This window comes from Taudactylus pleione, unplaced genomic scaffold (assembly GCF_031769625.1).
Source record: "Taudactylus pleione unplaced genomic scaffold, aTauple2 ptg000078l, whole genome shotgun sequence".
In the NCBI taxonomy this organism is placed as follows: Eukaryota; Metazoa; Chordata; class Amphibia; order Anura; family Myobatrachidae; genus Taudactylus; species Taudactylus pleione.
Window position 1 is genome coordinate 4,884,570 of NW_028284480.1, and position 13,917 is coordinate 4,898,486.

Genomic DNA, 13,917 nt, shown 5'->3' on the forward strand with positions numbered 1-13,917 from the left:
CTCTTGTATTCTCAAAAAGAAAAACAAACATATACCATATAGGGCAATAAAGTCTAATTCAAAGTGACAGTTTATAAGGTAATTGTGGCTCCCTACCAGAGAAAATGGTCTACATAGCAAGTAGACACATGAGCTTTGGGGGGGTTTGTGGATGGTCTAGTCCCAAACTGATCCTTATCCGTCCTTGTCTCTCATCTTAATCACTCCGATACATATGAATGGATAAAAGGGATCCAAATAGTGTAATACAGTACTTTTATTCAGTGTGGTGAACAGCATATATAAAAACATCTAAAAGGAATAGGGTGGCTGCTCACCAGATTTTATAGTCCACTTTGCAAAAAGACTAAAAAGAGCAAATGGTGTAGTCCTTCAGGCTTCCCCGGATACCACCACCAAGGTCTTAGATGAGTGAGCCAACCAGTTCCCGCACTGTTCTCTCAGCCTGAAAGGACTATGCGGGAATTGGTTGTCTCACTCATCTAAGCTGTCCATTTGTGCACTACATGCAACAGCAGCTATTATTTACCCTGCATGCAAAAACATGAATTTGCACACCTTGCATTGCTTCTTGGTTTGTCCAGGTGTACAGTTACTTGCTCTTTTTTGCTTTCCTCCTACCTCAGAATCAGGCCCATAAAGTGGGCAGGTGCGCATTACAAATGTCAGTGTTGTGTATAATAGTGTACTCAATAATATGTCCATAGTGGCTAGTTCTCTCGTTCTAGCCTGGACTTGTGCCCAATGTCGCTTCATCACATTTCTTAACATATAGGTGTAAATATTGCACTGAACGCCAAACACTCCTTGTTTAAATTGCAGCACACTAGTATTAGGCCGGGTACACATCAGAACGATGTGTATCTCGATCGATGGGGAGAGATGTTGGTCGGCTGTACGCACTGAACGATATAGAGCATGATAGCGCGCTATATTGTTCATGGCCGCATTCAGCTGTTTGCTATCGGTCGCCAGGACGTCCCATCTGCTGTGCAGCTCAGCAGATGGGACGACCCTGATGTCGGTGGGCGGGAGCGCACGGTAGTGCGTATACATCAGGGATAAGACAACATATTGTTTGATGTGTACCCACCCTTAGTATTATTACTATCTTCTTATTATGTAGCACTATTCATTGAATAGATCATGATACAAACATGGCTCTTCCAAAATGATGTGGGGAAAATTTGAAACAAGGTAGTGTACGTATTGTCAGGCAACAGCATAATCACTCTCCAATAATAAGGTAGTCATTGGCGACTGACTTTTCTAGGTGGCTACTGTGGTGTAACTGTCCTTACATATTTGTCATAGCTAAGACGTGGGTTTCTATGAAACCATGCATGTAAGTCTAAATACAGGAAAATACTTCATTCTGTGAACACAATGTGGGAGTATGTTTGTCCTTAATGTATCGGCCCTCTGTGCCTACTGTGACACAGTTAGGTTAGGGGGTCCCTCTCCTGGGTAGAGGACTCCTTCCTTACACACACACACACAGCAGCAGGGAAGCAGCACACCAGTCTGGATGCAAGTACAAGCTGGTCGGCACCAGTCTTTATTGTACAATGTCAGAAATAACATAAAGAAAACAAACAAAAATCCTAGCCCTGTCAGGGCACTAACTTCACAGGTAGTTCCCTCACTACCAGAACCTGGCAGGGCCTAGTGCCCTCACCAGCAACAAAAGCACAGCACAACACTTACAGTTTAGGTTTTCAAGTGTCTCTGAGCAAACTCCCTGTCTGCTCTCCCAGGTGAGACAATCAGCCCTCAACACACTAGGCTTATATTGGCCACTCTCAGGTGGAAACCCTAACAACCTGTTACCAGGCTGCGAGAACCAATACCTGGAGTGGCCGTGGGTGGAGCCCTCCCTCTCCTCTCACCCACAACCCCCAGGTCCCAAACCGGCTTTTCAAAAAGCCGAAACTCAAGCCTGCTACACTGCAGACTTTCTCCTGGGGATTTTAAACACATAGGACAGGAATCTGGGATAAATGTCCCTGCCACAGACCACTTTACCAGTGATCCTATCACACTACCAAACCTTGTGTCTCCCATTTCTGTGTTACTGTTATGATGAGTAGTGGCAGTACCCCATCACACATTGGTATGTGAGTTTTTTGAGGGGGGGGTTTATTTATGAGAATTATAGTTAAGTTGTGTTAGTAACTAGTATTGATTTGATTCGTAAGCTTGCAATATTTGCTCTAAGGGCTCAAACACACAGGATAACCTTAAAACTGTAAAACAATAGCATTTTACCTGCAGTCCAGTCAGCGACAGTTCTGTAAAATATGATTTTATGCTGAATTTACTCAGAATATGCTAAAAATAATGAATTTATATTTCCAATAAAATAACTTCCATACAAATGATGGGGAACATATTTCAATGTAATTAGTGTTTACATTTATTTAGAAATTAAATACAGTCGGGAAAAATGACATATCATTGTCCTAATCATAACCAGTCCCCCTTCTGCTGGTTCTAGAGGCAGATTTAGCTTTTTGCTGCACAGTCACTCTTGTGGCTATCTGTCACGTTGCAGTAACTGTGAAGCACAGTGTTCTTCTTTAGTGCCATGCTTGCTACTGGAAAAAGAGCCAGGTCTGTTATTCCCTATGTACGGGTAGTAGCTGCTGTTACCAGTGTGGCAGAAGAGATTACTACAGAAGAAGTAGAGATGACAGCAGCAATGACAATTTACAGAATTATAATTGTAGTAAAATCTTTTATAATTGGTTGCTGTGGTTCAGTGCAAATGTTGCACTTAGTTGTAGTTTTAGAAAATGAGCATGCTGTTTTAGAAATGTAATTGAATGCTTTAATTCATCCATCTGCAGAGGTGTACACATCCTGAGCTGCGGCCATATCTCCCAACTATGGCATCTGTGCATAGTTGTCTGCTAGTCATCATCATCATCATGTGTGCTTTTGTACCTACTGTACTCTACAGTAGGTGTAAAAGACTACACCCAAGTCTGCATAACTATCACTTACTATCACATGGCAGCAGAGCAAGATTAACAGGAAGGGGGGGGGGGGTACCCAGATCCCGGATTACAGCATTTTGCTGCCTCCAGACTGGTCCTCCTCGGCAGCTCAGCTATTTTGTATACAGTAGCCGGAATGGGATTGAAATGCCTTACGTGCCGCTGTCGGGAGGAAATCCCGACAGCAGCATGTTAGTAACCTAACCTCTTCTACCCTCCCTTAGGGGTGTCTAACCCCAACCTCCCCCCTAGTACCTAACCTCCCCCCGGGGTGCCTAAACCTAACTCTCTCTCCCCACACCTTAAACAATGCTCCTGAGGGGGTTCTAACCCTAAACCCCCTTCCCCTAGCCTTACCCTCCCCGGGGGGGTGCCTAACCCTAAGTCCCCCCGGGGTGCTCTAAACCTAACCCTCCCCCCCCCCCGCAGCTAAGAGGACGGACCTACCCCGTTTGGGCCCGCATCGTCCTGGATTCCGGCATCGGAATTGTGATAGGCGTCGGTATCTCGATGCCTATCACGAATCACTAGCCCGCAGTCTGTCGTCGGGATTGTGACCGGCGGCCGCAACATATAGCTGCCTTCATTACAATTAAGTCTTGCGAGATGTTGCGTCATCATCTCACAAGACAGTTTTTCCAGACCACCAGAGCCAATGCAGAAGGAAAGATTAGGATGGATTTGGGCTGCAGAAGGAACAGAGCTGAATCCCAGATAGAGATGACCCAGGTGCTCCTAGACTTGGCAACTATAGTGTGGATGTATCTGTGTTATTGTGGTTAGCCAACAGGCGGGTAAGCCTCACAACTTAATAAGCACTCTCATTATATATATATATATATAATTATAAGGGCACAATCGTGCCTTATATTAAGGCTGAATCTAAAAAATGCTTAATTCTCCCATAGAGAACTCCGAGGGGGGGGGCATGGTGTTTAAGCGGCTACACCTCAAAAGCTATTGGAGGTAGTGAGCTGAAATTTGGCATGGGTGGGTAGAACTGTCATGGTGCTGCATGCCAAATTTCAGAGCAAAAACCTAAAAAATTAGGATTTGGGAGTAATCTAAAGTTCCAACTGTCAGTTTTTTCTCACTCAATTAGGACCACTTTTCTGCTGTTCTCTATGGGGGATTTTTGGGAAGGCATAACTCAGGGTAGGGGGCGAATTTAGACTTGGGGTTTGCTTTATTAGGTAACTATTGTTCCAGGGTAGGTGCTTTTGGGGTTTAGGTAATTGAGAAAATTACAGTTTTTAAACTATTAGCTCACAAATCTGCCATTATAGAGATAGGAAGTTTCAACTTGTTGCACAGCCTCAGTAGGAGCCTCCAGCAGGTGTACTCACTGTGGCTTCAATTGGGTTCACCAAGACAGTTTGAGTTAGCAAGTTGCATGAATGTTAAAGTCCGTCCTCTAAACGTTTAAATTAGGTGTTCTACTTTTGAACTGTTTGACATTAGACCATGAGGGATCCTGTGGGTATACCCTCCAACAGAAAATCACCCAAAAGAAGGCCAAAAATGCCAACTAAGGGCCTGATTCAGACCCACTCGCGAGCGGCTGTCCGCTCGCAAGTGGGTCGATGTTATGGACTGAGCATGCGCGCGACGGAGGGAGCTCCGTCGTGCGCATGCGCCAGACGCGACGAGCGAAGGAAAGTCCTTCGCTCGTTGTGTCCGATCAAAGGGGGCGTGCTGTCAATGTTGTTTGACAGCACGCCCCCTTTGGTGGGCGTGCCGGGGGCGTGCCTCCCTGACGGGGGCGTTCCCACGGGAACGCCTCCCGTCAGAAGCCGGCCCACTGACATCACTAGTGATGTCAGTGGGAGTGATTTTGGCTCTGATGGAGCCAAAATCACTCCGGAGCTTGCGGTTGAAAACCTCAACCGCAGGCTCCGGCTCGCAAATTCGATGGTCGCGATGGTCTCGACCATCGCGACCATCACAATGCACGCTCGTATAGCCTGTGGGTGGTGACCCACAGCTATACGAGCGTCCAGGAGGACGCTCCATGAAAATGGAGCCCGGTCCTCATTCAGAGCGTGCGCTCTGCTCAGAGCGTACGGCTCTGAATGAGGGCCTAAGAAAGATACCAACTTTTTATTTTTGATAAAAACATAGGTTCAACATTTAAAAGTCCTGGTTCACATAAACAAAGTAAGAAACATAACATAGATCCAATAAACCAGTAAGCCAAGGACAGTGTAGAGGAGATGTTTTTTTGAGACCCACCCTCACCTTTAAACAAGTGTGAGCTCAATAGGGAGGAAATCTTCACACACTGGTCAATGGAATGGTAACTGGTAAGCGTTTTCGATTTCAGGGGTAGGTATTAAAAAAATTTATTGATAACTCAGGGGTATGATTTACAGGTAATAATCAAGTTATGGTGGGCATCGCTGTACTTCAGCTGATCAATCAACACCCAAGCCTGATAATCCAAAATCTACTCTAATGGGTTCATAGGATCAGAGTTGAGCTTTAGTATTCCCTTCTGTGAGAGCAAACAGATGTGAACCAGTCTCTGTCAGTCCCTCCATTGGTTGCCGGTCTTCTACCGTATTCAATACAAAATACTTTTACTTACACATAAGGCCATTAACCAAACCACACCAACATACATCTCTTCACTCATCTCAAAATATCTCCCAACCCGACCTCTCCGCTCAGCACAAGATCTGCATCTCTCATCCCCACGCATTACTTGCTCCCATTCACGGTTACATGACTTTCTTCGGGCAGCACCCACTCTATGGAATGCCTTACCAAGCACAATAAGACTTACATCTAGTCTCCAATCCTTCAAGCGTTCCCTGGAAACCCACCTCTTCAGGCAAGCTTATCAGATTACAGAACTGCCCACATAACCTTCATAGCTTCCATGTCTAATTACATCCCCTTTCACAGTCCACACATAACCTCACACACTGTCTTTCTTTCACATCCTCCTGACATTTGGCCGACATTCCTGTGTGACTGGATCATGCAGCCCACCAAGAAACTCTGCAGCCTGGGTGGACCAAATTGCAATATATAGCACCTATCCTTGTGTATCAGTGCCTATTTCCTTATAGATTGTAAGCTTGCGAGGAGGCCCTTCCTACCTATATATCTGTTATTACCCAGTTTTGTTCCAATTGTTTTGTTCCAAAATGTTCCAATTGTAAAGCGCAACGGAATATGCTGCGCTATATAAGAAACTGTTAATATATATATATATATATATATATATATACACACTAATATTATAAGAACGTGTCTGTTCCAAGTTGGCACAAAAATAACTGATTTTCATGAAAAGCGTGCATCATTTTGTAGTGGAAACTCCTAGAAATAACCTGCACTTTATTTCATCTCGATCCGTCAAGTTAAAGCTGAACAATAATAAAAAAATGTTATTGACACCATCAATGCAAGGTGTGGCATATAAGGGGTGGGGGATTGGTGCATTGAACCCTCGTTCACTTGAATAGAATAGGCTACATAGCAGTTTGTGCACAGGGCACACAGTGACATTGGTGAGAGTGGTAGATGAAGCAGTGTGCTGGTCACGTGGGCCATTCCCACAACAGGACCCCTATGCAAAGCAATTAACTAGAACGTTTCAGTTTTATTTTTTCAAAATTTTCATCAGGACATTAATAAAATGGAAACATTGACAAGAGGCCTGGTGATTTCCACCTGTTTCTTTGGATAATTACTAGGACGTGAGTGCCGCTGCAAACATTCAGATATTGCATCATTCATCCCTGGGGGCACCTCCTAGGCACATTGTGGACGTTTGGATGGAGTGCCGGCTCATGCATAAATTATATATATACAATATTTACTACTATTGATAGGTGTTACACTATAGCAATGCAGTCTGTGCATCTGTGTTTTAATGCAATGTTTATGGTTCTCCGAGGGCATTTTTTGCAGTCAGCTCACATAATGTCATGGAGACAAAGGATACTCCTCAAGCATTTCTATAAGAGCCACACATCTAGAAGGGAAGACATGGTTATGCCATAGAGAAGTATTCCTGTTATATATTAAGTATGTAGAAGAAATATAGTGTAGTCAGGGCCACAGGTAAAGGCAGGTAGAAAGGAACTACTGGCAGTTTCCAACATTACATTGTTTTTGAAATATGTTTGCAGCACAGTCCGTTAGTTGATTGTTACATATCATCACTCCAGTAATACATCACATCGCTGGAAGTGTCAGAGTGGGTTTTGGAGTCTGAAGATGTACAGTTCAGCACTGTGTTAGGAACCTCAATAGGTTAAATGCCACATGGATTGTATATCATCGATCTATAAGTACACTAATACAGTTGCATTTGTTCTTTGTCATGCGGCAGTATCTGCTGCAATATTGTGAGAAAGTAATTGCCACATTATAGTATCTGTCAGAGCAAATATTAATAAAAATGCATGTAACCTCTACTCAGAGCTTGTTCCAGGAATGGCTTAATGGTGCTGATTACACCTCTGCCATATGTGCAGTGCATAAAACAATAAAGATATTAATCAAAACACTTGGCCATGGGCTGTCTGTAATCATAAATATTAGTAATGAAACATAGCATAATTTCACAGGAGCACAAATATTATTTTTAATTAGCATTTAACGCCTAAACAACAGGCCTCTAAATAATCTGGGCACTCAGGTCTGTCATAAAGATAAATTGCTCAGTGATAATGAATTTATTAAGAATAGTGAGTGCTTCTCAGATAGCACCACTTTTGTCATATAAGCAAAGAAGCTTTGATTAGTTTTGTAAAGCCTGTCAAGAAAGCCATTGAGCTATAGGTCAGCTCTAAAATATAACGTCAACATGCAGCTAGATTACATGCCATAAAAGAAAAATAAAGCAGAGATAGGAGTAAATAGGAACTGTTATCCTTAATCACTTCCACGTCCACAAGACATAGGGACAGGGTGCTATTTCCAGATAACTTTCACATTGAAAGACTCATCAACAATAGTATTGGCTGATGATCAGGTGATTTGCATATGATTGGAAGGCACAAACATAGCCTGCCATCCAACCATCAATCTTCTAACAGATGTCCAGCTAATGATATGTGTTCTCCTTATAAAGCTACTTATTACTGTACAATTTGCTGTAATCTAATTACTCTGTGAAACATGACTCCGGGGGAGTAGGAGTACACAGGTTCAATTAGATTTTTCTTATATTCACTTTCCTGTGCTACAAGAAAAAAATTGTTAAAATACTTCTAACTTCCTTTTTTGATATTCAGTAGGTGCATGAATGATCTTTGGGCCTCATTCAGAGGCACTCGCAAAAATCGAGCTCTCGCTCTGAATCAGGGCGGGCGCTTTTTTTTTTAGTTGCGGCCTTCTGGCCGCTCGCATAGCTGTGGGTTACCACCCACAGCTTATGCGAGTGGCCAGGTGATGGTCAAGACCATTGCGACTTTCGGGCTTGCGACGAGACCATTGCGGTAGGGTCTCGTGGCCGCAAGCCCCAGAGATCTTCTGGCTCTAATAGAACCGGAAGCTCTTCCACTGACATCACTGGTGATGTCAGTGGGGCCGCCCACAAACGGCAGGCATGTGCATGGGAACGCCTCTGTTTGGGAAGTCACCCCCCGCCACGCCTACAAAATGGGGCGAGCTGTCGATCAACATCGACAACCGCCCCTTTTGCAGTGAGCCACGGAGCGAGTGCTTTTTGTGCTCGCTCCGGGGCTCACGTGCGCACTGGGCCACCATCGACCCGCTTTTGAGCGCTATGCGCTTGCGAGCGGATCTGAATCAGGCCCTTTGTTCTGACACAATGTCTGTCTTCTAAACAAACAGGCTATATCTGGTCTAGATAAGTAAAATGGCTATCCTTTGAAATGGCAGGACATTTCATGTTACAGGCTCATGCCCTGCGTAGCGCCTAAGACTAAAGAAGTGGGTTACCTTTCTGTTCCAGCAAATCACAATTTTCGTTCACAAAGTTTCACTCACATATTCGTAGATGCTTAATTACTAAAGAAGTTTTCTAGCCATATTCTAAAGCCAACTTCCTTTTCTCCAACTAGAATTAATCTTTGAATTATTGTAGTGATCCACAAAATGTATCGATTGTATGTATTGCGTAGACATAACCATATTTTTGCACAGAGCAGTAGATTCATTCCAAGTGCTCCATAGTGTCAAGCCCTCAACAAATTATCATTACCCACAAAGGCAGGATTGTTTCTAGAGAATTGCAGGGCTAGTAGACTTGAATACCACATGATTCTGCCAATTGGGAGTAAGAAGGATGCCAGCACCAGGGGCCTGACAAGTGTTGGGATTCTGGCGCTGGCATTCTGAGCGCCGGAATCCCTGCGGTGAGGATATTTCCCGCATTCCATATTAGATAAGTGGGTAGGGTTAGTGCAGTCAGTAGATACAGCCTTGGTAGTCAGTAACAAATAGCTCTATCTGTAGGTGTTAGCCAATTTAGGTGAATGCTTCACTTAGATTGTTTCTGCAAGAAACAGGTACACTTTAAATATTTTAGTCCAGAAACAAGAACCCGCTACAGGGTTTTCTGTTGCAACTACGCTTGCTGCCTGAGTGCTGCTGTCATGTGTCTTGACTGGCTTAACTTGAATCCTATCTGTCAGGAATCAGAACTCTTTGGGGTTAGTTAAATTGCCGCAAACGGGTTGAAGTGCTATTGAACCTGCATGGAAATGCTGGCAATGGCACCTCAGCTTGTCACCTCCTTGCCCACACCTCACCTCAGAGTCACAGATTTTTGTACACAGGCATAGGGGTTATGAACGAAAATAAGCAAGTCCAGGGCTAACGTAAGTGTGACATATGGCTGCACTTACTTGCTCCATAACCATACATTATCTAAATTGATGTCTACTAATGTAAATTAGGAAGAGTTGTTATTCAATCTCGAATTGGAGAGAGACCAGCAGCTTCAAGTTAGCAATGTAAACAACAGTACATTGCAACATAGTTAAATCAAACATGAAGAAAAAACAGCAGTTGAATCAATGTATGAATGTATCATTGTAAAGCCATAACTGCAATAAAATGTTGCTGCAGCCATACCTGAGCTCAACTGGGAACTGTGCTGTCTGTCGTGTGCAATATCACTGTGTTGCTGGCGGCAAGTTTCAGAGTATGCAGCATATGCAACAACAGGGAAAGATCTGTCTAGTGGAACAGGCCGATAGTGGTCACTGAGCTACACTGTTTCCTCTGGGACCTGATTATATAGGGGTCATGTTTGTAACCCTGGTAGCAAGGGACCAATCAGCTCAGTAGGAACACAGGCACTATTTATATTAAATGTTGTACAGTAAAGGTGTACAGGACATCGGAAGTGTTTCTTCTCCTTGGACTGGGCAGGAAAAAGGGGAAGAAATTGGGTGTTGCCTAAACCCATGGCTAAAGTTGGTAGACCGGGAGGGCTGATAGCATACCCTCCAACATTTCACAGGAAAAACCCGGTACAGGGGCATGGCCACATTCAAAAGGTTGGGTTACAGATAAAGGGGTGTGTCCACAGGTACTGTACATGGCTGGAGTCAGCTGGCGCTGGCTGGTTTAACAGTCTGACTGCTGTACACTGGCGCTGGTGTGATTACGTCAGCGTCAGTAATGACTGCACTGCAGAGAACCATGGAGGACGGAGCGGAACCAGCTGTCACTCAGCAGTGCTGCAGGAGTCCTGTGTTCCAGCAGCATTGCTAAAGAATTCGGGAGATTGTACCCACCCGGTACAAAATGGTACAGTTCCTGTTTGCTGGTACAGACCTTTAAAAAACTGTACTGTACCGGCTAAATCGTTATAGTTGGAGGGTATGTGGTAGCACATGGCTAGATAGGTAAATCTGGGATGGCTAAACTGCTGTAATGAATTCGAATTGTATGCAAATAATGTGGTTATAGGAGAAAATCACATGGAGATGTGATCTAAAAAAAATTGAATGTAGCAAAATCATAAAACTGGTGGTAAACACTAAGGGCCTGATTCAGGGGCACACACAATGCCAATGTTCCGGTAACTGAGTGATTATTTGTAACTGCACATTCACATTAAATTCAGAAAACTCCTACTGGGAATGCATTACACAGAGTGCATGCACAAAGATGCTGTTGTGATCAGGACAGACGGTATAAGAAATAGCAAAGTGACGGGCTTTCCTGGGAGGTGGCTAGTAGTCTGGACGTGTTATGGGAGTGTCGTAACAGCTGCAACCACAGAGGACATAGACAGATGGAGAAACTTGCACCTGCCATAGGAGGGCTGGTGTAAGTGTCAATGGTGGCATCTAAAGCATCACTGGTGTTATTAAAGCGTGCAGAGATGCTGAAATTGGGCATCTTAGTCCTTGCACATCCAAACACATGGTACTGCATCGGGGAAGGCTGATATTAGCATTTGTATAATATAGCAGCCACAACTCCAGCAATAGACGCAAGATCGAACACAGCTGTGTCCACTTCTGAATCAGGCCCTATAGGTCACCATTACACTAGCATGTGCTCTTTTATATGAACAGTGGATCTGATTCTCTACCGTACGCAACTGCGTATTCAATAGCGATTATGCACGCAGTTCAACTGCAATAGTATACTAATCCATTGCGATCGCAATGCCGCCGCTGCACTCCATAAGGACGCCCACTTTACCTTACACACATACGTACTGTTTAGCAAGACTGCGAAAACATTGGTACAATTGAGTACCATCACAGCCTCACGCACACTTGCACAAGGTCTGACCTTATTCAGAAATTGCTAACTTCCACGCACACTATCAGGCCTCAGGCTACATAGGGCATCGTAGTGGATAATTTATGCCCCCTGTCACCACCCACTAATAGCACTTCCTGTCAATCACTCAGCCATGGGTCCGCGTAGTCACTGCGACCGCGGCCGGTTCACGCATGCGCACTGTGATGCATACACATGCACGGAACGAAACAATCGCCCGATTGCATATGTAATCGCAGTGGCGTACGGTAGTGAATGGGGCCCAGTATTCAACATGAAATTAATAAAATTAAAAATAAAAATAAAGAATAAAAATGAAAAGGTATAGAAAGGTTAAACTGAGCATAGAATCAGAGAAAACGTGACAAATTAAGTTGTTCATTTGGTCCCAATGCTGGAAATATGACCTCATGTCATGGCACCCGTCAGTAGTCCATGTATTTCTGGAGTACCAAAGCCATTTTGTCTTGCACAAATGCTGCTATTTTTCCATCCCTTCCATACTGTACATATGTGCATGACCACTTTCTGCTTGGGAAGTTCCCTTGTGTAAACACTGTGTGTGACCATTAGGTTTCATGCAAAGATGGGATTTTTTATGATGGAAGAAAGAAAATACCAACCTTCACATTTCTCTATTTATACATGATCACATTCAAGTCTTAAATAAGTTGAGACTTGTCCTCATTTCATGTGTCCCATTTGTAATGTTTTTATTCTGTTGGTAGAAATAAAATACAAAAATTCAGGACCTGAGCTCAGATGGGCATATGTTTGTGTGTAGAGAGTATCATGCGTGTTTTTGCACTGTTCAGGCTCCAAAACCCAGCGTGTATATGTAAGGATGATGTAGAGTCATATGCATTCCAATCGTATCTCCACTTGCGACTAAAGGGGTGTAACTGGTCTGTAGGTGGAACGTTCTCACACCTGCAGAGTTTAGAGGAGGCGGTATTGTGGATTATATAGAGCTGGATGGAGACGTAGATACACCTGTTTCCAGGCATATAGGCCCTCATTCAGAGGCGGTCGGAGGATGTAAGCGGTCGCTCAGAAACTGGGCGGCCGCTTGCATCCTGACCGCCCGCCTCTGTTGCGGTCGTTAGGCTGTGGGTCTCTGACCATCGCGACCATCGGGGCTTACGACGAGACCCTAGGGTAGGGTCTCACTTGTCATAAGCCCCGGAGAGCTTCTGGTTCTGTCAGAGCCGGAAGCTCTCCACTGACATCACTAGTGATGCCATGGGAACGCCTCCGTTTGGGCTGCCACCCCCCCGGCCCGCCTTCCAAACGGGGTGAGCTGTCAATCAACATCGACAGCTCGCCCCCTTTGGATCGAGACCCGCTACGACCGGCGCTGTCGGTCGTAGCGGGTCTCACGCATGCGCACGACGGCGCCAGCGCCGTCGTGCGCATGCTCTGTGGGGGGCCATCGACCCGGTCCGAACGCATCGGCGCTAACGACCGGGTCTGAATGACCCCCATAATTTCCACCAAGTATAGACTGCTACAAGTGTATCCTTATGATGATGCTATCAAACTAAGCATACTTCTAGTCAGTATTTGCACCATAGAGTTTCGTACCACTCAGCATATGGGCAATTACTGTATAAGCATTTATTTCCATGTGCACAATGTAATTATAGCTGACTTGCATGCCAATATTAGCACAACAAAACTTCCAAGTGCTTACCATATGTAGATAATAAATTTGCATGTATTTACTAAAATTTATGCCCAATGTCAGTAAATTGAAGTTTTAAATTTTTTTAAATTTCCCATATAAATCAAGTCCTTTAAGTCCCAAAGATGTCTTGTGTCCACAATATATCAGGGACAACAGGGGACAGAGATATCTGTGCCCTCTATATGGCAACTGCGGACCCCTTCTCAGTGTAAGTGTCCCCGCTTCCTATAATATGGAGCGAGTGCAACGTCTGCCAGCGGATTTCTCATACGCTGTCAGCTCGACCACGGAGCTCAGCAGAGAATCAATCACTCCTCAGTCAATGCGTTTTGCCTGGATAGGCTTTGTTAGGATCATAGGATAGTTGATCACAGCTTGTTCTTTCCATTTTAAAGCTTCAAAGGGACAGTTGTGTTCTCTGCTTAGGGGTGGAAATCACTTCCACCCTTAGTAGGTCATCTTAGAAGTCATTTTTCACCCTTATACTCTAAATAAGTTTCT